At 41.0% G+C, this 24,503-nt stretch overlaps 1 pseudogene across 1 annotated transcript in view; it reads left to right on the forward strand.

Moving 5' to 3' along the window:
• Nucleotides 1–7,382: 7,382 nt before the first annotated feature.
• Nucleotides 7,383–24,503, forward strand: part of LOC308624250 (cadherin-related family member 3-like) — a 39,448-nt pseudogene continuing 22,327 nt past the window's right edge. The window contains exons 1-3 of the transcript in view: nucleotides 7,383–7,551; nucleotides 9,113–9,201; nucleotides 22,579–22,673. The product of the transcript in view is annotated as a cadherin-related family member 3-like (transcript). The remainder of the gene's footprint in view (nucleotides 7,552–9,112; nucleotides 9,202–22,578; nucleotides 22,674–24,503) is intronic.

Consider the following 24,503-nt stretch of genomic DNA (forward strand, 5'->3'; position numbering starts at 1 on the left):
GAGCACTTAAATGGGACATGTGATTTAGTCAGGCTTCCCTGAGGAAGAACTACATGAGAAGCAATCTTCAGAATGAATAGGAATTAAACACAGAGAGAGAGAGAGGAGAACTCCAAGTAGCGAGAACAGCAAGTGCAAAGACCTTGTGGCAAGAAAGAATATAGTGAAGAGAAGGGACTGAGAGGAGGCCCAAATGCCAGGAGCTAAAGGGGAGTAGAAAGAGAGACTAGACTGTAAAGGAGGTGGCGGTAGCGGTGGGTAGATCGTACAGTGTCTGTGAGCCATGTTAGAAAGTCTTGTTTAGCATCCAGTATAATAAAGCTAATTTACCCCTCTGGGGCAAAGTTCAGGCAGGCTTACTGCTCATTTTACAAGATTTGGGTTTCCTAAGCTCAAGCTTCCTCAAATATGATGCAAAGTCACTGCACTCATACCATTCACATGGACCCCTCTGCATCACCCCCCATGGGACTCAGGAGCAAGGGGAACCATATGAACATGAAGCACATGTTGTTTGCTGTGCTGGGGGGTAGTAGAGTCCTAAAGAGAAATGTGTGATTTCCACCAAAGAGCCTTACTTATTATGTAGGGGCATCTGCATTGGCTCCTGGCTTTAAGAGGCTCTGAAACCGAGAGGGTGAACGGATAGCTAAATGACCAGTTGTAGTGAATCAGGAGAGGCAGCATGAGATAGTGGGTAAGAGTATGGACTGTGGAGCCAAACTGCCTGGGTTCAGACCCTGGTTTTGTATGTATCACTCTGGGAAAAATGAATTAACTTGTCTGTTCTGATTTTTGTCATCTATAAAATATGGGTTTGTCATTTATGAAATATGGATGAAAACAACAGGTGCGTCATAGGCACTATTAAATACATAAAGTGCTTGAATAGTGCTTGGTAGTCAGTCAGTTCTCTATCAGTGTTAGTTATGCTACTATAATGGTGATGTGGGCTAGACAGACGTTGACACAAAGAGCAGTCATAACTCAGGAGAAATCCAAACTGAGAAAGCTTGGGATAACCTTTGTCAAGGAGCTAACATTCCTTCTAGAGGACTCAAGGGAAAGGGCATTACATCAGAGGAAACAGCATTAGCGAAAGCCTAGAAGTATAAAAATATGACATTTCTTAAAGACCAAGTATTAGTATGACTCGAAGAGTGTGAGGGAGGAAATGGCCAGAGGTGAGTCATGCAAAGGTAGGTGGAATCACATCTTGAAGAGGCCTGTGCATCTCAAGCCTTACCTCCAAGCAAGCAGTTTCCCTAATACACTGTCTCCTTGGCTTGAATTGTCTTGTTCTCCTTTGCCTCCCACAGTTTAAGATTCAACCAGGCTTCCCCTTCTCCAGTTAGCCATCCTTGAAATCCACAGCCAGTGTTAGCTTCTTTTCCTCTGTGCATCAGTTAGCATTTTTCCAATTGATAATAACAGGAACCCAACCCAAAATGACTTAAGACAAAAAAGAACTTCTTTGGGGCTTCCCTGGTGGCGCAGTGGTTGGGAGTCCGCCTGCCAATGCAGGGGACGTGGGTTCGTGCCCCGGTCCGGGAAGATCCCACATGCCACGGAGAGGCTGGGCCTGTGAGCCATGGCTGCTGAGCCTGCGCGTCCGCAACGGGAGAGGCCACAACAGTGAGAGGGCTGCGTACCGCAAAAAAAAAAGAACTTCTTTAAAATATGAACTCTTTAAGAAAGTAGATCTAATATTACTTTAGGTGCAGCTTGATCCATGATTCAAACAATGTGAAGAGGACTTGGTTTCCCTCTGGTTTTCTCTATATGGTTACACTCTCAGGAAGACTCCCTCCACATGGCTGCAAGATGGCTACCAACAAATCCCAGGGCTACATCTTCCAGGGTCATTTCCCAGCATTCCATTAAAAAGTCCTGAGATTCAATCTGATTGGATTGGTTTGGGTCATGCATTCACTCTGAACCAACCACTAAGGCCAGTGGAATAAGATGCAATGATTGACTTAAAGTTGGGTTACTGCCTTTCACCTTGGTTGGGAGCACAGCCCCACTAAGACCAGTAGAGAAAGAGGTGGAATTGCAATGCAAATTTGGACCGTTGAAGCAAGGATGAGAAAAGATTAGGTGGTAGACAACAAATGTCCACCACAGGTTTTATCACTCCTCTTATTACACGGCATTATTGTTCACTGCGCAGGTATTTATCTCCTCAGCTAGATGGTGGGTTTCTTGAGGACAAGTGCCTGGTCTTAATTGCTCCTTGTGTGCCCAGTGCCTATCATAGTACCTGACACATAGTAGGTGCTCAGTCAAATTTCAGTGAGTGAATGAAAGCTTTGCTAAGTGGATTAGACTTTCTCCTGTAGAAACTAAAAAAGATCACCGAAAATTGTAAGTAAATTCAGAATGAATATAAACAGTTTTGAGCTTAATAAAGATACCTTTATGCCTAACAGACTGGCAAAGTTAATAAAATTTGATAATGCCTAGTGTTATAAAGATGTGAGGAAATACACACTGTCAGACAGTGTTAGGGGAGATGCTGGTGACCCCCGAGGTTACTGCACAATTAGTTAAGTGGTTGCACCAGTCTCAATTTGTATATGGAGACACAGTGCATCCTCATCTTAATTTTTAAAATTCATTGTTTAGAATATAGTTGTTTACATGCTGTTAAAATATCCTAAAAGGAAAATAGATAAAATCCTGTGGGGTAATGCAAAGGTTAGTGGACAGATTGCTGGCCCCAATGCTATCATTAAATAGCTGTAGCACCTTGTGCAAGGTTTGTATCTACAGTTGTCACATCTGCAAAGTGGGATAATGGTACTGTATTCCTTCATAATTTCATTGGGTTGTTAGGAGGATCAAGTGATATAAAATACTCTGTAAAGCACAGTAAGATGCTTTCAAAAAACAGCAAGCAGTCACTGTGGCTGAGGGGAGTGAGCAAGGGGGAATGGCAAGGGGAGTGGTCACATAGGAAGGATTGTACGTCTTATGGGGAATGGCTAGGATTTTAGATGTATTCTCAGTAAGGTGGGGCATCATTTAACTACAGCTGCAACAATGCTGTGTAACAAACCACCTCAAAACTCAGTGGCAGGGCTTCCCTGGTGGCGCAGTGGTTGAGAGTCCGCCTGCCGATGCAGGGGACAAGGGTTTGTGCCCCGGTCCGGGAAGATCCCACATGCTGCGGAGCAGCTAGGCCCGTGAGCCATGGCCGCTGAGTCTGCGTGTCCGGAGGCTGTGCTCCGCAACGGGAGAGGCCACAAAAGTGAGAGGCCCGCGTACCTCAAAAAAAAAAAAAACTCAGTGGCACACAACAGTAAGCATTTGTTTCTGGCTCATGTATCTGTGGGTTGGCCTGTGGTTAGCTGATCTAGCCTGGTTTGTCTCCAGGCTATATGTTGGGTTCAGGCTCTGTTTCTCCTGCCTCTCACTGTCCTTTAACACCGAGGACATGCCCAAGCCCAAATGTACATTTCAAGACCTATGTCTGCTCACATCCCATGGGTTAAAGCAAGTCGCATGTCCATGCCATGGTGTGGAGATATAGACACTGCTTCTAATAGAAGGAACTGTAAAATCACATGGCAAAGGACTTGAAGATAGGGAAGGGTAAAGAAGTAAGGACATTAAATCCACATCCCACATCTAAGAAAACTTCGGGGAATTTTGCAGAAAAGATATATGACTTGCTTACATTTTAAAAAGACTACTCTAGCTGCTGTAAGGAGAACAGACTAGAGGGAGGCAAAGGATATCCACTAGGTGCCTAATTGAATATCCTTGCCAAACCTGGGTACTGTCAGATTTTACATTTGCTTCCAACCTCAGTTAGGTGCAAAATGCTATCTAATGCTTGTTCTTTATTTATTTTATTATTATTATTATTTTTTTTTTTTTTTGCGGTACGCAGGCCTCTCACTGTTGTGGCCTCTCCCGTTGCGGAGCACAGGCTCCAGACACGCAGGATCAGCGGCCATGGCTCATGGGCCCAGCCGCTCCGCAGCACGTGGGATCTTCCCGGACCGGGGCACGAACCCGTGTCCCCTGAATCGGCAGGCGGAGTCTCGACCACTGCGTCACCAGGGAAGCCGTAATGCTTGTTCTTAATTTGATTTTTGTTATAAGTCTAAACCTCAAAAGATGCAAAGATTGTTCAGTAGTTTGCTTATTGTTTTGTTTTGTTTTTGGTGAAAAAGTGAATCATAGCTGTTCTAAGCATGGGTTTTGTGGTCCAGGAAACCTAAGCTTGAATCACAGCCCCTCCAGTTAGTAGCAATGTGACCTCGGGAAAATCACTTTTCTGCACTTAGGTTTTCTTTTCTGTATAAAGAGATTAATAATAATAATACCACCTCACTCAGGGATTGGTAAGAAGATCCCATGAGATAACATATGTAAAATGCCATTTAGTGCTTGGCCATAAGGAGCAATGAACACCGTACATGTTACTATAATAAATAAATTATACTTCAATATTCAGTGCTCGTGTAGTTAAATTACAGAGAACAAAGAAGGATTGTCACATTACCATAATTATGTCATATACCAGCTCTAGATAGCTTTAGAAACATTTCAATCATGAGACAGTTTCATAGCATGGAAATAAATCTACAGATAAAGGCACAACTAAATGAGTTAATATGTTTTTACAACATCACTCTATAAAAGGGGATATACTGTTTTATGTGAGGTTTAGCATATCATTAGCCTTTGGTGAACTTCCTTCCTTGCAGGATATATGCTTGTTTGGTTTGCAAAAGACTTGGGAGGGGTGACTGGGCAGGCAGTCAAACCAAAAAAAAAAAAAAAAAAGAAAGAAAGAAAAAAAAGAATCCAAAGCCAAACTAGTCTCCTGAAGAAACAATAACAAAGCTTGAAGTGACCTGATTATATAGATACATCAATGAAATGAGACAAGGTACGCTCCGGTTATGTAATCTTCACATTGCTACCTGTCATTGGGTAATCCTAATGGGGTTGCACAGGCAGTCCAGCAAAAGGAATTCAAGTTACCCTTTGGGTGTGCACCTTCTGCTCCTTGGACAGGAGTAATCAACCAGAGGAAGAGTTACACCATCTTCCTGTCTTCTTCCATTGTAAAGTGTAACGAATAGCATTTGCATTTTTAAAAAGTTAGCAAGTATTTGTTGAAAAGCCTGATACTGTGGAAGGAGCTAGGGAGTAAGAAGGACACAGCTGCTGCCCCCGTGGGCTCCCGAAGCAGAGGGAACCACACCATTAGGGCCGTCCTGAGTTGAGGGCTGTGTTTCTTGGGCAAGAGTCCTTGAGAACAAGACTGTGCTCAATTGTAGCTTGAAAATCCTATGTATCTTCAAATCAGGCTAAAGTATTAAATTAACTTCTCAGGAAGCATCAGAGTTTGAGAAAAAGAAAACGGGTTGTACAGTCAGGAAGACTTTTTAAAGCTGGCTTTAAATCTTAGCTCTGTCAGTTCCTAGCTGTGTTACTTTGGTCATCTAATTTCTGGGCCTCAGTTTCCTGATTGGTAGAACGAGGTCGCTGACAGCATTTGCTCCATGGGATAATTGTGAGAATCTAAGAGATGAAGTGTCCAGCCTGTGATAAGTGTTTGGTAGAGGAGTGCTGTCAAATAGGAATATATTACTGACTTCTCATGATAGTGGGAGGAAAACACTCAGGGGTAACTGCCAGAGGTGGTGTGGGTCAGTGCAAGAGACCTGGGATAGACTGGCAGGGGTCAGGTCCAAGTACTGCCTCTTCCAGCAGTGTGACTTTCCTAGCCGTATTATATAGTCCAAACTTCAGATGCCTCTTCTGTGAAATGGGAGTAATAATGTTATCTTCCTTGTGAGTTTGTTTTGATGTTTAAATGATGTCAAAAGCTGAGAGCAATGCCTGGCACATAGAAAGTGCTCAATAAAATCCATCATCATTATGGACAAGGGGTTCATGGTTTGACATAGAACATCCAAAGACAAGTGGCCAAACTTTCAGTGGGTTTTACTACTCAATAAAATCTTTATTTTCTGTAACTTTACCAGTGAGAAAAGCTTTAGAAACAAGAATTTCCCAACCCACCCATATCAGACCAGACATGGAAAGGACATTAGCAACAGAACATACAAGGCTTTCACGTGAGGGTGAAGAAATCCAAATTAGAGACCTGAAGGGTCATGGCCAAAGTCTTGGAGCCATTTCATAGTGGACGTGGACTTGAACCCAGTTCTCTTGTTGTTCAACCTCAGGGGATCCCTGAAGAGAGCAGTTCAAAAACCAGTGTGAGGGATTTCCTGGGTGGCACAGTGGTTAAGAATCCTCCTGCCAATGCAGGGAACATGGGTTCAAGCCCTGGTCCGGGAAGATCCCACATGCCGTGAAGCAACTAAGCCTGTGAGCCACAACTATTGAACCTGTGTGCCACAACTACTGAAGCCCGCATGCCTAGAGCCCATGCTCTGCAACAAGAGAAGCCACCGCAATGAGAAGGCCGTGCACTGCAATGAACAGTAGCCCCGGCTGGCTGCAGCTAGAGAAAGCCTGCACGCAGCAACGAAGACCCAATGCATCCAAAATTAAATAAATAAATAAATAAATTTATTTTAAAACCCCTGAAAACCAGTGTGAAACAATCATGGAAAACACAGAGTAAGAGATTTGGGGTGACTGAATGGGGGAGGAAAAAGACTCTTATGCTCCTTTCTATCCATTTTTGAGGTGCTAGGCAGTTTAGGCTAATGATTAGGAGTAGGAGCATAAGCGTGATGTCAGATGGAGTCCAGAGCTATTATATTTCTGTCTGCGAAAACTTGGCTGAGTTGCTTAACTTCTACAAGCCTCAATTTCTACATCTGTAAAATACACCCAATAATAGTATCCATAGCAAGGATAGAATGAGCTATTTGTAAAGTGCTTAGGATAAACTGTGACAAATTAGAGTAGGCGAAGGGATGTGATCAGCTTTGTCATTTGGAAGAATAACATGGAAAAGTGGGCTGGATGAAGGGGAAACCATTTGATACAACATGCGTGAATGCTCTGTTCATGGAGGTTTTTAAGAAACCAGATCCCCTTGCTTCCATTTTTTATTTTTATTTTATTTTCAATATTTATTTATTTGGCTGTGCCGGGTCTTAGCTGCGGCATGGGGCATCTTTAGTTGCAGCATGCAGACATGCGGGATCTAGTTCCCTGACCAGGGATTGAACCCAGGCCCCCTGCATTGGGAGCACAGAGTCTTAACCACTGGACCACCAGGGAAGTCCCTGCTTCCACTTTTTAAATACAAGGTTTTTATTCCTTTTTTTTAAAGTGCTGATTCATAGTGAGAATTATAGATCTAAAATATTCTATCTACATCTTTAGGAAACCAGTAATTCATTCCATTATTCTGCATTTAAAAAAATTTTTCATTATTCACCACTGGAGTACCCAAGCTGGACTTTGAGATGGTGGCTCTCTAGCCTCTGATAATTTATTCCATAGACGATCAAGGGGCAACAGCCTCACAGACCATTTTAATCCAGATTGCAGTTGTGAATGAGACACCCATCTTCATCGGATCCCTTGCTCAAAGAGACCAAGGTACAGAGCTCTTCTCTTGGGGAAGGAAGGACACTGTGGACATATGTATGTCGGCATCATGCCCTGTGTCCTCTAATAGGACACAGTTATAAGAGTGATAAAGAGAATAATGATAACAAATAATGATACTTGACTGCCACTCACTGGGCACTATGTAGCAGGCACTATGCTAAGAGCAACAGATGGATTAGTTTATTTAATGCTGAGAGCACTGGAGGTATGTGCTATTTGCATTCCATTGTATAGATGAGTCACCAGGCTTAGAAAGGTGAAGTAACTTGCTCACTGTTAAGAATTATTCATTTATCTGTTTATTATGTACTAAAATTATTCCTTTATTTGTGTGATGATTTAATGAACAGCATGTCTATGTCATTGAGTTAGATGCTTCATGAAGGCAGGGATCAAGTCCTTTTTGTGCTCTCTCTCTCTCTCTCTCCCTCTCCCTCTTTTTCTCTCTCCCCGTCCCTTTCTATTTGATTTTCACCACATATGAATCTCTTTGTCTCACTCTCGTCTCATTTATTCTCAACTCTGCCTTTTTCTAGGTAGTCAAATATTTAACACCTACGTGTGGATGATCCACGTTCTTTATTAAAAGTGTAAGCATTTGAGGCTTAGATGTTGGGATGGTCACTGACTAGGGACAGTTACTCATCCTGCCTGAGCCTCAGTGTCCCCAGTAGTTAAACTGAGATATTAGTCCCTTCTTGATGAAAGTCACCTGAGAGAGTGTGTTCACAGGCCAACCCTAGTGCCAGGAACACAGGAGGTGTTGGATACGTGTTCGTTTCCTTCCATTCCCTTTTCCAAGCAGAGGATAAACTCCTCAAGGGCAGATCCAAGGTGAACTCATACTCTTCTGACTTCTAAATCAGTGAGCCTGGTGCCAGGTTGCTGGTGGACATGCCATGCACCTTTGCTTATGGGATGGCCCAGCCAGTGTCCTGACTAGAGTCCAAGCAGGCTGTGGATGCCTTTGCTCCACAAATCCTGTCCCCTTGGCAAAATGGTGCAGCAGCTTCTCTGGGGGTGGGTCCTTTCCTCCAGCACTGAGGGGTCTCCCTCTGCCCCAGTGTTCCTGATCCCTGAAGAGTGGTTTGACTAGTAAATATGTAAGTTTATGGTCCCCAATGTTTTAAAAATGGACAGAAAGAAGGCAAACTTAAGGAAAGGACAGACATTAATAATCAGACAATAATAGTACCCAATAATGTATTAGTTGTGTAACCTTGAGTTACTTACTCTTTCTAATCCTCAGTAAAATGGAAAGAATAGTCACCAATGGTTTTGAGTGCTTAGCAGTTATAAGCACTCAGGAAATGTTTGATATTGTTATTATTTAAATTTATATACCTCTTTGCTCTATACCTGATACATGATAGACACTTGATAAATGATGTCTATTATTATTATGATTAATGGGAATCACCCTATAAAAACATCTGTACAGAGCAAGCACAATGCATTGTTTTATCTAAGATCCAGGATTGAATGAGGAGTTTCTGGGCTTATGATGGTGACACTCATTCAAGGACGTCTATTTTACATTTTCTGGCAGTTAATGAGATTGATATCCTAGAAGACACTGCCCCTGGCACAGTCATTTACAGAGCAGCGGCCAAGCATCCAGAGGATGCTGTTTTCGAGGTAATTTATGCTTTGGGGCAAAGACTATCAGTGCCTGGTGGTTTTATGTGTGGCTGTGTTCACAGATAGAGCCATGGAGATAACCAGATCAATTATGCCCACAATTCACGTTCCAAACATAACTTTTGCCTCAATTATGAGGACATTTCAGGTGAAAATGAAAGAAGCCTAGGTTGTCTGAGTAATTTCTTCCCTTCTGGTGCATTTCACTGTGCACAGGCAGGCCCAGCCTAATCCTTAGGTAACTTTGGTCAAAAGATGCCAAGCATTTCATCTCATTCTTGGGGATTTTGGCTACACATACTGTTGTGAAACAGTACAACTTCCTGGCAGAATTAACTTGTATTTCAAAGCACTAGGTCTGGTCCTCAGGCTTGATAATGCCCCAAGAATGAGCTTATTTAGAATAGGTGTCCTCTAGGTATAGATACCATGGGAGGGGGATGAAACTGTGGATTTTGTGCCAAGAGGCTTGGATTTAAGTCCCAACTTTACTGCTCTAAGTCTTTTACACGCCTGCTTCTCTGCTTCAGCTGTAAAATTGGGAAAATGATATCTGCTTTGTCTTCTCTCATACTGCTTTCTCTCATGTTATAATGGACTTAAAAGTAGTTTTTCAACTGTAAAATATCTTGCAAATGACAGGATTTATATTACTGTCTTAATTTTTGATGTCATATGGAATCGTTATGACATTATTAGGCTGTAACAGTTTTAGCTAATGGATTGATAGACAAGAATATCATGGGCTTAAATTTTTAATGTTGTATGACTTTTCTAAATTGGTGAAAAATTAGAGAATTGTTCATGCTGATGCAGTACTTTCAACATTTACAATTTACTGGTAATGCTACTGGGTCCTTATCCAAGGCAACTTGACTTTTACAAAAATTTTTTTAAACAACAGATGGCCACTAATATCTGAGGCATTGTCCATATGGTTTTTTAAGGTATTGAATACACTCAAGTAATTATACGAATGAACACTGCTGTTGTCAAGTGCCCTCCCACACATTTGTCTTATCCTCCTCCCACGAGCACAATATCCATCCAGGATGGGACTGGAAAGGTCACAGCTTCCTTTACAACATGCAATTAAGCCACCTAATCATGCATATTGCTCCAAATCAACCTATTCAAGATTATAGTGTTGAGTCCAGCACTGAGCAACTCCAGCCACATGGGCACCAGATATATTGCAATTGCTTCCCTGGTGTTCTGCATGGCAGGTCACCCACCATATTGACATTTTAGTGTGGAAAACACATCACAGTCCAATAGGGCTTAGCTGTGACTTTAATATGCAATCACAGTGACTTACTAGCCAATTAATGCAAGTAATTCATTTCAAATGAAAGACTCCCAAATGCTTGGTCATAGAGATTAAATGCTTTTGGCCCTGACCCTATACTTTTCTCAGAAGAGAATTGGTTGCTGGGCCATATTTGGAAGTCTCATGCAATGTTCTTTGTGAATCTTACCAAACATGGAATGACATTTCAGTGTTGATATAGGCCGTGGAAACTTACACTTAGATCCACTCCTACACACATCCTTCTAACACAGGAGATCAGACCAGATGTGTTATTCAAGTCTTCATGACTGGGCAACAACTTTCATTTGCATTTGACTTCACATCGGTTCAGAGAAAAACTGGTTCTAATCTGGGAAAGAGATTACCACCCTTTTGGAGTCTGGTGTATGATGATAATAATAATGACATTAATAACTGTTAAGTGTTTATCAGGTGACAGGCATATACCTTATATCATTGAATCCCTATGTTAATCCCTGAAGCAGATGCTACTGTCTATTATGATATTAAGTAATGGATCAATAAGCTAATGTATTATGCCTTTAATTTATAGATGAGCACCATTAGGCTAATAGGATTAAGCAATTTGCCTAAAAAATAATTAGTGTAGTTGAAATTCAAACCCATGATCCTTTTGCTCTGAAGCCAGTGTGTTTCTTCTCATACTACCAAAACCATACCAAAGTGTATTCCACCAAACACAAGTCCCACCAGATGCTCCAAGAGAAAAATAAAACATCCTATGATCAAATGATTTAGGGAAATGATGTCTACTTATCTCCTCTGAATTCGCAATACCCAGCATATTAAATTCCCTGAGGAGTTCTCTAATAGAGAGATGTTTGTTTAATCTGATTTGTTATAATTATTAGTCCATAGCACTTTTTAAATGAAATGTAACACCTGTTAACTTTTCATGTAATGCCTATCGAGAATGCCACAGGGTAGAAAGATGATACTAGATGCTGCTGTAAGATTGATAAAACATGACATATCTCTGGGGTTGTTATAATGATGAAAGATGAAATTCTAGATGAAGACCTGGCCCACAATAATTAATGTAACACGAGTGGATTTTTATATATCTAGACTCACTACGTTCCAGGACTAAGATTTTTCATGCTGTACCACCATTGCTACTGTACATGTTCAAAGATCCCTGAAACTCTGGTTCATGGATTGTTCTTAGAGACAGAAAAAGTAAGACCTCTTACCCTGAACAAGCTGAAAATCAAAGACTTTTCTTGGACCCATCAGGAGGAACCAGCACTCCAAAATGTGGATAGACTGGTGAATCCCAAGAGTCACAGCCAATTTCTGCTTACTTGGAGCAGAAACTGCTAGAGCCATGAGCAGGTATAAAGACTTATGGTAATTCTGATGAATTGCTGGAGGCTGAAGGTGGACTACCATGAGACAAAGTGCTGGGTGCCACAGTCTTAGGCGGACCCCACACTTTCATAGTTTTTACCACCAGGAACTCCATTAATTAGGTTTTCACAGTGAAGATTCAAAAAAATATCACCTGTGGCTTGGGGAGAGCGAGAGAGAGAAAAGAATCAATGTGAAATAAACGCAGAGCTTTCTCCTAACAAAGGCTACTCTCTTGGAGAAAAGAATTTTCTTGAACCTTATCTCATCTGGATACACACACATACACATATGCCCTTAGGCAAATCATATTCAAAGTTCAGAAACCCAAAGACAAAGAGAAAATCTTGATAGAAGCCACAGGAAAATGAACACCATACCTGTAGAGGAACAAAGATAAGAAATAGAGCAGACTTGTTAGAAACTGTGCAAGCAAAAAGAGAGTGGAGTGAAATATTTTAAATGCTCAAAGGAAAAAAAGAAATCAACAAGAAGTCTATATCCAGTGAAATTGTCCTTCAAAAGCTAAGGAGGAATAAAGACTTTTTCAGTCAAACACAAAGTGAGGAAATTGATTACCAGCATACTTGGCCTGCAAGAAATGTCAAAGGAAGTTCATCAGTAAGAAGGAAAATAATATAGGTAAAATACTTGTCTCTACATAAAGAAAGGAAAAGTATGAGAGAAGAAAGAAATAAAGGTAAAATAATTTTCTATTTTTAGTTCACTAAAAGAAAATTTTATTTAATAGTAACAATGTAGTAGAAGATTTTAGCATATTGTTAAGTGAAATGAAAGCAGTATCACAAGCAGCAGGAGAGAGGAATTGGGAATATACCCTGGTATAAGCTACCTAGACTGTTATTGTTGCAGTCTCTAGAAAGCAATATAGTGTTATGTGAAGCGACGTTTAGGTTAGTTAAAAATGTACATTAGAAATTGAGGCAATAACAAAAAATTAAGAAGTGAAACTGATATGCTAATAAAGAAGACAAAATGGAATCATATAAAATGTTCAGTTAAAACAAAGAGGGAAAAAACAAAGGACAATTGCAATGAAGAGAAAACAGTTACAGGGCTTCCCTGGTGGCACAGTGGTTGAGAATCTGCCTGCCAATGCAGGGGACATGGTTCGAGCCCTGATCTGGGAGGATCCCACATGCCGCGGAGCAACTAGGCCCGTGAGCCACAACTGCTGAGCCTGCGCGTCTGGAGCCTGTGCTCCGCAACAAGAGAGGCCGCGACAGTGAGAGGCCCGCGCACCGCGATGAAGAGTGGCCCCCGCTTGCCACAACTAGAGAAAGCCCTCGCACAGAAACGAAGACCCAACACAGCAAAAATAAATAAATAAATCGATAAACTCCTACCTCCAACATCTTCTTAAAAAAAAAAAAGTTATATATGTGGTAGATATGAATTCAACTAATACAAATGGTCCAAATGCATCAATTCAAAGACAGAGATTGTCAGATGAAGACAAAAACAGAAACAAAAACAAGGCCCAACTATATAATGTCTGTAAGAAACATACTTTAAATATAAAAACATCAATAGGCTCAAAGTAAAGGGGTAGAAAAAGAAATACCATGTTAACAGCAATTCCTGGAAAGCTGGAGTAGCTATATTAATTTCAAACAGAAAGTGGGGAGAAGGCAGCTAGGGAATTTCCAGAAAGGGCAATTCAGCAATATCTGGGGTCCATCTAGGGATGATTAAAAAATGGCTGCAGATAGAAGATCCCCCTTCTTTCCCACCCCATAGTACTGAAATCCCTGGGTGACTTGAAGCTGACCCTACTCCTCCCCACAGAGGTCTTTCCAATGCTTCCCTGGGTCTCTACTGTACCCCAACTCTCCATGTCACACCCCATCCATATTACCAACCCCCCCCATGTGACCATCTTAACCTTCCTGGTTCCATGGTTGTGGGAGTAGTGGTGGTAAGGGGGTTGCATGTGGCTTTCTCTATTATCTATTACATAGAGAGGCAGTTTTAGAAATCCATGTACATTGTCTCAATTCAATTTTGCTTTAAGAATCCTACTTCCTGGGGGAAGTATAGATGCCTCTGACTATCATGAACCAGATAGTAGCAGGGAGAGAGGTATCTTGCTCAACATGTATTCTGTCTTTTCCTTTCTTCATGGTGAAATAAACTTATTCCCTCAAAGTTAGTTTTCAGAGTACTATGTTGTGCCTTACTGTGTCTATCAAAACAGTTAATTAGCAGCTTGTAAACATAAGCCCTGGCTTTGAGGACAAGAAATGGCGGGACAGTGGGAGAGATGACAGTAGGGTTGAGGGTGAGAAGGATGAAAATTAGATACAATAGGACTATTTTCATGAAATAACATTTAATCACTCTATTTCAAGGTAAAATATCTCATACAAGGTATTCCAAAGTTAGTGACAAATCTTAGAATATAGATCTTGGATATATATCATCATTTCATTAATGAACTTTTACTTTCTTTTGGGCATTATGTAATAGGATAAGGAAATAATCAGCTAACTAAACCAGCATACTAATAACTTGCTGGAAAGATTTTTTTTTAATTCCAATAAAGAATAATTTCTGGAAGTTTCATGGTAGCCCTTTAAAGATAAAAGATATACCATTTAATGACAAAAATAAATCTGTTTCTATTATTTTTCCCTCTTTGATAAAATATGTACAATGAATCATTGCAGCCCACATTTTATATGGAAATAAATAATATTTTCCGTTCAGTCAAGCATATTGACTGAAAGCTGACGATGATCAGATTTTTATGGTAAAGTGATATTTGGATCTTCTAAGAGGCATAATTACTGATGGAATCATCAAAAGACTCAACAGTTACACTGCAGTAGAGCTTATAATTACGGACCTGAGGATTTTAATTATATACTCCTATGTTATAACTCAGCTGTAAAAACAAACATTAAAGGGAGAAAAGGATCAGTCTATTGAGTTAGAAACCATAATATGTAAATTTTGCTTTATAATTTGGGGTGGCAATTCTGGTTTTAATGGCCTGTTTTTAAGTATAATCATTTTAGGGAAAAGGCCCATGTTTCCTTTGGATAGCATCTACACTTTCAATTTTTTTTTTTTTCTTTTTTTGCGTTACACGGGCCTCTCACTGTTGTGGCCTTTCCCGTTGCGGAGCACAGGCTCCGGATGCGCAGGCCCAGCGGCCATGGCTCACGGGCCCAGCCGCTCCGCGGCATGTGGGATCTTCCCGGACCGGGGCACGAACCCGTGTCCCCTGAATCAGCAGGCGGACTCTCAACTACTGTGCCACCAGGGAAGCCCTACACTTTCAATTTTTTAAGTTTCAGTTGTGTGTGGGGGCCATTCCTACAACTCAATAGTAAAAACCCCCCTAATGACCCAATTTAAAAATGGGCTAAGGACTTGAACAGACATTTTTCCAAAGACATACAATGGCCAGAAGTCTATAAAAAATGCTCAATGTCACTAACCATCAGGGAAATGCAAATCAAAAACACGAGTTATCATCTTATAAGGGTCAGTATGGCTGTTATAAAAAACAACAACAACCACCAAACAAACTAAAACAAAGACAGCAAGTACTGGTAAGGATGTGGAGAAATTGGAAAGCTTGTACACTGTTGATGGGGCTGCACAATGGTTCAGCCACTATGTAAAACAGTATGGAGGTTCCTCAAAAAATTAAAAGTAAACTACACATGATTTAGCAATCTCACTTCTGGGTATGTATCCAAAAGATTTATTTCTGAGTTGCTCCAATGGCGTGGTCTTCTACTCTAACCTCACCTTAAAATTTCATCTCTTTGTGACACCAAGAGAAAGGGGGGAAAGGGTTAAATCCTACAATATGACATACTTGTCAAGTTCTGGCATGTGATGAAATATATCATTTTGGCATATACTCCCTAAATGAATTTGAGAATTGAGATAATTATCTGGGTTATTCAAGCTAAAGAAAAATTTTGCTTAGAATAGTATATAATTGGGGAAAAAAGTGATTTTAAGAAAAGCTTTAATTACCTAGAAAAAAAATCTTTAATTCTCCACACGAAAGGCAAATGTTTGGAGAAAACCACAGTCATATTTTTAATAAATATTTTTTTGGAGTATTTACTTTGTAATTACATCACTTGCACCATCCTCCACAAGATGGCATGCAAGCTTGTAACATACTTTAGCCAGTAGTCCTGCTCTTGCTAAATGATCTTGTAACAAACAATTACATTGACTCACATCAGACAAGTTATTTTTTTGCCTTACAAATTGCAAGTATATATATTCAAGCAATGTTTTCAATAGGTAAAGACCATTGCCTTTCAGAGATGCATATCAAAGTGTAAGTATTTGAAGAATGTGTGAATAGAAATCAGTAATTTAAGTCTATTCATACAAGGCAATTGAAGATTTGGCCATGACTAGCCTATTCAAAGTCTACATTGTATTGAAGTTTCAAGAAAAGACGAAACAAACAAAAGTGTTCTGCTGTTCATGTTTGAAAAGACATTTTTATGAGACTGAGAAAGGAATTATAAATAAAATATTTGGGTTTTGGAGGATTTATTTCGTTCTTTTAAAGTATGCCTGAAAACATTTCCTGGGACAACTAGGAAGCAGCATGTCGATTTATCTGAATATTACTGTGGTTCTTTACCTTTGCGGCAATAATATAGTCACTTGGGATGCTTTAATAAAACACAGATGCCAGGTTCCCTCCTGACTAAATCAGAATCGCTGGAGGTGGGATCCAGGCATCAGTGTTTTTAAAAACTTGTCCAGGCAATCTAGCGATATCTTAGATATCAAAGTTCTCTGAGACTACCTACTGTGATTGCCTTCTCATTTGCGTGTGGCAGGCATCACTAATCGAACGTGACACTTTTCCAACCGGAGCTCGTGGTCTTTCTCAGTAAAAGGCTCTGGGTAGCCCTTACCAATCAATTCAGAGTTGAAATGAATCCTACTTGCTATCAGAATTATCAAAGAATATGGGACAATGAACTGTTCCGTGGAAGGTGATGGGTTTCTTAATATCTCTGCTCTCTAGCCTGAGTCAGGCGAACAACTGTTTTCAGCTGCTTGTAACAGAGGACGTTTTAGAGACTGTAGGGGATAATATCCATACTCTTTCCAGATCTCCTTGGATACCTTTGTACCTTTTCTGTGTGATGCTCCCCGCTTCCTTCCGCCAACTTCAATGTGTTTTTGCTTCCTTCAGCAAGAGGAGGACGGTCCTTGGACTTTTCTTGCACTTCCAAGGGCAGGAAGCACCTGGGAATTTCCATCTCTCTGGGGTAGCCCTTAACCACTGAATGAGGGGTGCAAGGGTAGGAAAGCCCCATCTCCTTTTCTTTGAGTGGGGAAAACTCAGAGGCATGAGGTCCCCTCCACAGCTTCCCTGTGGCATCAGGCTGAAACTGCTTCTGTGGGCTTTGGAGGTAGCCATTTGCTTGGCTTCCTCCCCTTCTCTGTCCTGTTTCCCCAACTTCCACCTTAGTCTTCCTGGAGTACTTAATGAATAAATCTCTTGCACAGAAATCATCACCTCTGGATCAGTTGCTGGGGAATCCCTAAGACAGAGGCTAAAATTTAAGGCCACTGGGCTCTAGGAGCATCTATATAAACCATTCTTTAAATCATGCAGAGTTAACCCATCTGGTGGAAACCTGTGAAAGAGTGTGTGTGGTAACTAACTCTGCTTTCTAGTACAAGTTGGCCCAACAACTGTTTTCAGCTGCTGTAACAAAGGAAGTTCTAGAGACAGTATGAGACAATATCCATGCTCTTCCCAGATCCCCTTGGATACCTTTGTACCTTTCAGTGCATGAAAATTGTGGGACCTAAATAGACTACTGATGTGTGAGAAGAGGTAGGATGTGCTGTATCAATAGATCTCAGACGTGACTGCACTGTGAAGATATCCAAAGAGTTTTGAAAAATACTGATGCCCAGGGCTTCCCTGGTGGCGCAGTGGTTGAGAGTCCGCCTGCCACTGCAGGGGACGCGGGTTCGTGCCCCTGTCTGGGAAGATCCCACGTGCCGCGGAGCGGCTGGGCCCGTGAGCCATGGCCGCTGAGCCTGTGCATCCGGAGCCTGTGCTCCGCAACGGGAGAGGCCACAACAGTGAGAGGCCCGCGTACCACACACACACACAAGAATACTGATGCCCAGATGACAACCCCCTGCCCCCGCCCAGAGATTCTGATTTCATTCATCTGGGATGTGGTCTGAACATTGGCGTGTTTAAAGTTCCCCAAGTGAATCTGCTGTACAGCCAAGGTTGAGAATCACTCTAAAAGAACCAATTTTAGGGTACCTAAAAGTCACTCTTGTCAGCCTGCTAAAAATTTACATTCCCAGGCCTCCCTGCCCCAGGTATTCTGAATCAAGTAGGTCTGTGTATCTAATAAACATTTATGGAAATTTCGTCCATATATAAAAGTAGAGAGAACAGTGTAATGAATTCCCACTGAATCCCAGCTTTAACAATGGACTCGCGGATGAAGGTTCTTAATGTGTAGGTGGTCCTTGAGCCACAGGCCGACGAACATTGCAAGATGGTTTGTAAAGTTAGCTTTTCAGATGCTGTAACTGCTACCAGGTGTATAATAAATACCTGGGCAAGTCCACTGGGAACATCTGGCTCGGTCAGGGATGGCAAATCTGTTTCAACTTGCATACCCTCTCTGATGGATAGAGAAGGCTTCTGGGGCAGAGTCTAGGTTCAACCAGCAAAGATACCATGATCAGCACTTCATTAAAGATCTGTAACTTTAGCTAGCCACTGGGACAATGTGTTAGATATGGTTAATAAGGCTTTGTTCTAGAGAGAATGAGGGCTCTAATATTCCAGTGTAAGTGTATAGGTAGCAAACTATTCCTATTGTTTATAAAGTGAATGTAACAGAGTGCTCTTATAGGACTGAAATGCAAGGTTATACTAACATAATTAATGTTTAGTCTAGAATCATATTCGTTTATAGTTTGAAAATATTTTCTTGAGAATGTATCTCTCCTATAAAAAGGTTTTGTAGGTGATCTGTGATTAGCCAGTATTTGTGCTTTAAAAACATCACAGAATGTCTTGTTATGAAAACATTTAGATCGTACTTCTGTACTAATTTCCTTCAAGAAAATATTACCTTGGGACAAACTACTAAGTTTAAGGCTTTGCCACTTTCTGGCTTTGTGAACTTCAGCAAAGCCCCTAACCACTCTGTGTCTCAGTTTATGTGTAATGACGTTAATAATAGGATATACCTTGGGGCTCTTATGACGATTAAATAAGGTCCTACATGCAGAGGGCTTAGAACAGTGCTTGACAGAGTGTACTCAATAATAGTAGATACTGTTAGGGTTCTTCATGCATAATAAACTCTCTGGGTTTTTCTCTTATCTTTCTGCCTACTCTTATTTTCTTTCCTGGTTCATCCTCCTCTGTTGGACCTTCAAATGTTAAAAGATTTTCTGGGCTTCATCTTAGTCTTCCCTTGCCTTCTCTTCCTTTCCCTCTACTTACTGTTCTCTGTAAACAGTAACATTGAGTTACTGTCACTCTGTCTTCACCCACGTAGATTCTCTAATCTCCACCCTAAACATTTAAAAACAAGTTTAAATGTAATGTTTTAAAAATAGAAATAGGGCTTCCCTGGTGGCACAGTGGTTGAGAGTCTGCCTGCCGAGGCAGGGGACATGGGTTCGTGCCCCGGTCCGGGAGGATCCCACATGCAGCGGAGCGGCTGGGCCCATGAGCCATGGCCACTGGGCCTCCACGTCGGGAGCCTGTGCTCCGCAACGGGAGAGGCCACAGCGGTGAGAGGCCCGCGTACCACAAAAAAATAATAATAATAAATAAAATAAAAATAGAAATATATACTGCCTTTCCCCCGTGGAGACAGTCTCCCATGAGATGGCCAGTATCACATAATGGTTCTGGAGTCAGAAAGACCTGGGTTTGAGGTTCAGCTTAACCACTGACACGTTATATGTTCTTGGACCATTTCCTTGACCTTTGTAAGCCTCAGCTTCCTCACCTGTAAGATGGGGCTTAGAAGAGTACCAATCTGTTAGCATCATCTTAAGGATTAAATGAGATAGTTCAGGACAAAATGTTTAGCACAGAATCTGGGTCACAGTAACGGGTAGCCATCACATTTTAAAAAAATTTATTTATTTAGTTTATTTATTATTTTTGGCTGTGTTGGGTCTTTGTTGCAGCACGTGAGCTTTCTCTAGTTGCAACGAGCGGGGGCTACTCTTTGTTGCAGTGCGCGGGCTTCTCACTGCGGTGGTCTCTCGTTGCAGAGCATAGGCTCTAGGCACGTGGGCTTCAGTGGCTGTGGTGCGCAGGCTCTAGAGCGCAGGCTCAGTAGCTGTAGCACACGGGCTTATTTGCTCCATGGCATGTGGGATCTTCCTGGACCAGGGCTCGAACCTGTGTCTGCTGCACTGGCAGACGGATTCTTAACCACTGCACCACCAGGGAAGCCCCCCATTTGTTTTTATTAACACAGAAAAATCCAGAAGAATCCTGTCACTGCTCCTGAAGCATGGAGGCCCTAACTCTCTTTGCTGGGCTTGGCCTGCAGTTTGGGCTCTGACATTTCTAATTCCTGAGCCTCTCTGAGAGCAAATAGTCATGAACAAGCCTTTCAGAGAAGGGAATAAACTGGATTTTGAAGGTAAGTCCATCCAGAAGGACATAAAGCTCCCCTTGCCATACTTCCCCCCATGAGATGTTGTCCTAATTCTGAACCTGGGATGAGACTGTCATTGTCATTCTTATGGCTGAGATACTTCTCTACTAGTTGATGGTGTTGTTATAGATAAAATGGGTAAAAATGAATCTAAGGTGCCTGGTCCCACAGGGAGTTAATTTCTCATCCCTTGGACTAACTTCCTGTCCTGGGGATCATTCATTTCGGTGGCTTTCCCAGTGATGGCCCTGGCTGCCTAGCAACCGTCAGTTCCAACCTTCTCAGAACAATGGCAGGAGCTGTTCATAAAAGTGCCATCAATTTTTTTAAAGACCATTTCATTTTATGAAAAATTAAACCTCATAAAAATACAGCTTCCCACTATATATTGTTCCCAAATAATGGTGGACAACCCTGTAATGTAGAAGTTGAATTGAGAACTGTCAATTCTTGAGTGGTTACACACATAAATGCGGGTGTCTTTTAAATAATCATGTATTTTACATATAACCAGTGCTTTTGAGCACTCTCAAGTAATATAACTACCAGCCATCCTTCATCCTTCCACCATGAAATGGGCATCATTATTCCTCTGTTTGCCCAAAAGTAAGTATTGATTTTCCTGCAGTTCCTGAATGCTGATTTCTACAACATTGTTCTACAGAAAAAGCAGAACTCAATTCCATCTTATTTTTATGCGTAGAAATAGATGGTATGAATTTAAATTAATCAGAACACTGTGATTCATCAGAAAATCCATAAATTAAAAGGTCACAAATGTCTCCAAATGATTTTTAGGCAGCTTTGCAATCCTTCTGGGTTTAGTCTTCTCTATTAAATTATCTCTGGGTCTACACAATTATTAAACCAGTAGTGCTTGGTATAATTAACTACTCATATTAATCCTCCCATGGATTTTTTTTTTGCCCCAGCCTTTTCTACTCGTTTGATTCTTACCTATTCTAGAAACCTTGACCACATCTACCCTCGTTGGCAAAAAACAAAAACAAAACAAAACAAAGAAAGCATTTGTCTTGGGGATGCAGCGTGGTGAGCAAAGAGGCATTATGAAAAGCTCAGCTCTCAGACTGGAGGCAAGCCACTTGAATTTTCTAAGCCTCAGAATTCCTATCTGTGAAATGGGGAATAATATCAGTATCTATGGCAGAGTTGTGATCATTAAAAGACAATGTAGGGCTTCCCTGGTGGCACAGTGGTTGAGAGTCCACCTGCTGATGCAGGGGTCACGGGTTCGTGCCCCGGTCCGGGAGGATCCCATATACCGCGGAGCGGCTGGGCCCGTGAGCCATGACCGCTGAGCCTGCACATCCGGAGCCTGTGCTCCGCAACGGGAGAGGCCACAACAGTGAGAGGCCCGCGTACCGCAAAAAAAAAAAAAAAAAAAAAGACAATGTTTTTGAAGCATTTAACAGAAAACTAGAAGATAGTATAAATGAAAGTCAAAGAAAAAAACAACTTCATAAAGGATTGCCTGTACCTACACACATAAAATGAGATGAACAGACATCCCAATATTTCCATTTTCCCCTTCCACAGCTCTCTGTCCCCCAAGTCCCCCCCCCACAAAAAGTGTACCTTCAGCTCCACCAAATGAACACAAAATAATCTCTAAGTTCTCATTAGACAGTCATCATGTTTTTCTAAATGTAACTCCTTTTTAATTTTAGCTTTGGTTGGAGTGTGAAAAATGTTCAGATAACATAGGGAATGTATTGTATTAGGAAAATCTATTTTTAATATTTAAGGGCAAATGATCTGGCTTGAAGTCAGTTGAATGGAGTACAATTTCATCATCATCATCATCACTGGCAAACATTTAAGGAGGATCTTCTCATGTGGGGTGGAGAGGAGGGAGGGGGGTGGCCCAGAGCGCAAAGAGATTTCAGTCCTGGTTCTTGGAGGTGGGCGTAACCTAGCTGTAACCTAGCTATGTCAACGTCTCTGCAATATTTTCCTTTCTCTTTCCTGTCCAATAAACAGTACTTCCTTTCCCCGGAGGGCTCTGGCTTCACAAGCGACAGCACTGGAACAATTTCTACATCAGCAGTTTTTGATTTTGAGAGCGAAGCTAGAAGGTAAATACTGCTACTGGCTTTTCATTTACTCAAAATGCCTGCCCTTTGGTTCATATTTCCCTTTTCAAGAGTATTTCACCCCATCTGGCCTTAATGTGCTCCCAAATGAGGATGCTTTTGGCATTGCCTTGGATATGAAATCATCATCTAAACTGTAATTGCACAATTATGGTTTAGGTATAGATGTGGCTATTTTGGCCTTTCTCTGAATCATCCACTTTCTTCAGATCTAAGCATCAAGGTGATTTCAGTGATGGCGTTTATGACCTGCCATAGAAGGCGGTGGGGACTTCCCTCTAGATGGCTGGGACACAGAATTCATTTACAATGTAATCCAGCAGCTTTGAAAAGTGAATGGACTGACAATTTCTTCTTATTTCCTCCATATCTGCCGAAGGGGATTGGTTCATAGTTATTATTTCTATTTTTATAATGTTTTTTATGACCACCCTTTTCAGTCTCATGTTCTGCATCAACGTGCTCTACAGGAGAACAAAATGGACCTTTAAACCATTCCAATTAGCTTGCTCCTGAATCTCTTAATGACATTCTTCCTGATTATGAAAGTTGAGGATGGGATATATCCTGTCTTAGCATCTTCAGTAAAACAGATTGAGGGTTCAAAAATGGGATGTGACTGAAGTCAGCAGGAGAAGAACACTCCTAAATTTGTATTATCATTATATATTTGGGAGGTAGAAATTGCCAAAATCTTTATCCATTTCCCCTTACGCTCAAAACCCTCTGCCCCCATGTTTATCTGATCGCATAAATAGCTCTGGAAATAATGGATAATGTCCGTAACAGTTTTCTTTTTTTCTTTTGTTGGCCTGGCATAATCATGGAAAAATGATTATGTGTATTCAAGATATTTACAAATCTTAAATTTGTTAACAAATTGGAGTAAAACTTATTAATGAGAGTTTAAGAAATTAACTTTTTTTCTTGATAAGTGAAAACTAAAGCTTTCCTTTTTGTCAGCATCTTTGAAACCAGAGGAGCTGGCACTGAAAGACTGAAGCTCTGTTTGAAGAATTTGAATAAATAATTCTTTGGCTAAAATTTTGCAGTGGATTTTCACTAAAACTTTACAGAGAGCACACTACTCCTTAATTTTCCTAACTCCAGAGTTTCCAGGGTCACTGAGCAGACCTATAAGTGAGAGGAAAGGAAATTTTGGAATGCCTCATTGGCAAGGGAATCTTATCAATTCCCTCTCTTTAAAGGAGATATAGGGGCCGTGAAAGCACTTGTTCAAATCCATATGAAAGAGTTAGCAAGGCTCATTTCTTCCTTATTCCTTTGCAGTCTACTCTTCAGCATCCAGCTAGACCAAATGTAATCCTGCCCACACCTTATTCCTTCTCTTCTTGTGGTTAAGACTTCCCAGAATTATGAAAGAAATGTCTTTATTCTCAAAAGTGGACTGGCTTTATGATTTTTGTCAAGAGTTGTCTCCTAAATAATCATCTTTTTGTAAGAGAGGTTTTAAAATAAGAGGAAAATTGAGAACTGATTTGATTTTTAGGATAAATAGAAGGAAAACATTAATTCTGATCTCGATTGTAAGTATATTTCAAGTTAAAATAGATTTTTTTTTTTCTGGAAAGGTGACCAACCGTCCTGGTTTGCCTGGGAAGTTTCTCTGATGTGTGTGGGACTTTCAGTGCTAGACTGGATAGTCCTGGGCAAATTGGGACCATTGGTGACTCTAGGACACAGTTTATGGGTGTGAACATTCATCTTTCCATCAGGATATATTCTGCACTTTCATTCTTCAAACCCATAAATATCTCTGCTGAGATAAAAACCCTTTAATCATCTAACCAG

This window comes from Mesoplodon bidens (assembly GCF_964165515.1).
Source record: "Mesoplodon bidens genome assembly, chromosome: 10".
Lineage (NCBI taxonomy): Eukaryota > Metazoa > Chordata > Mammalia > Artiodactyla > Ziphiidae > Mesoplodon > Mesoplodon bidens.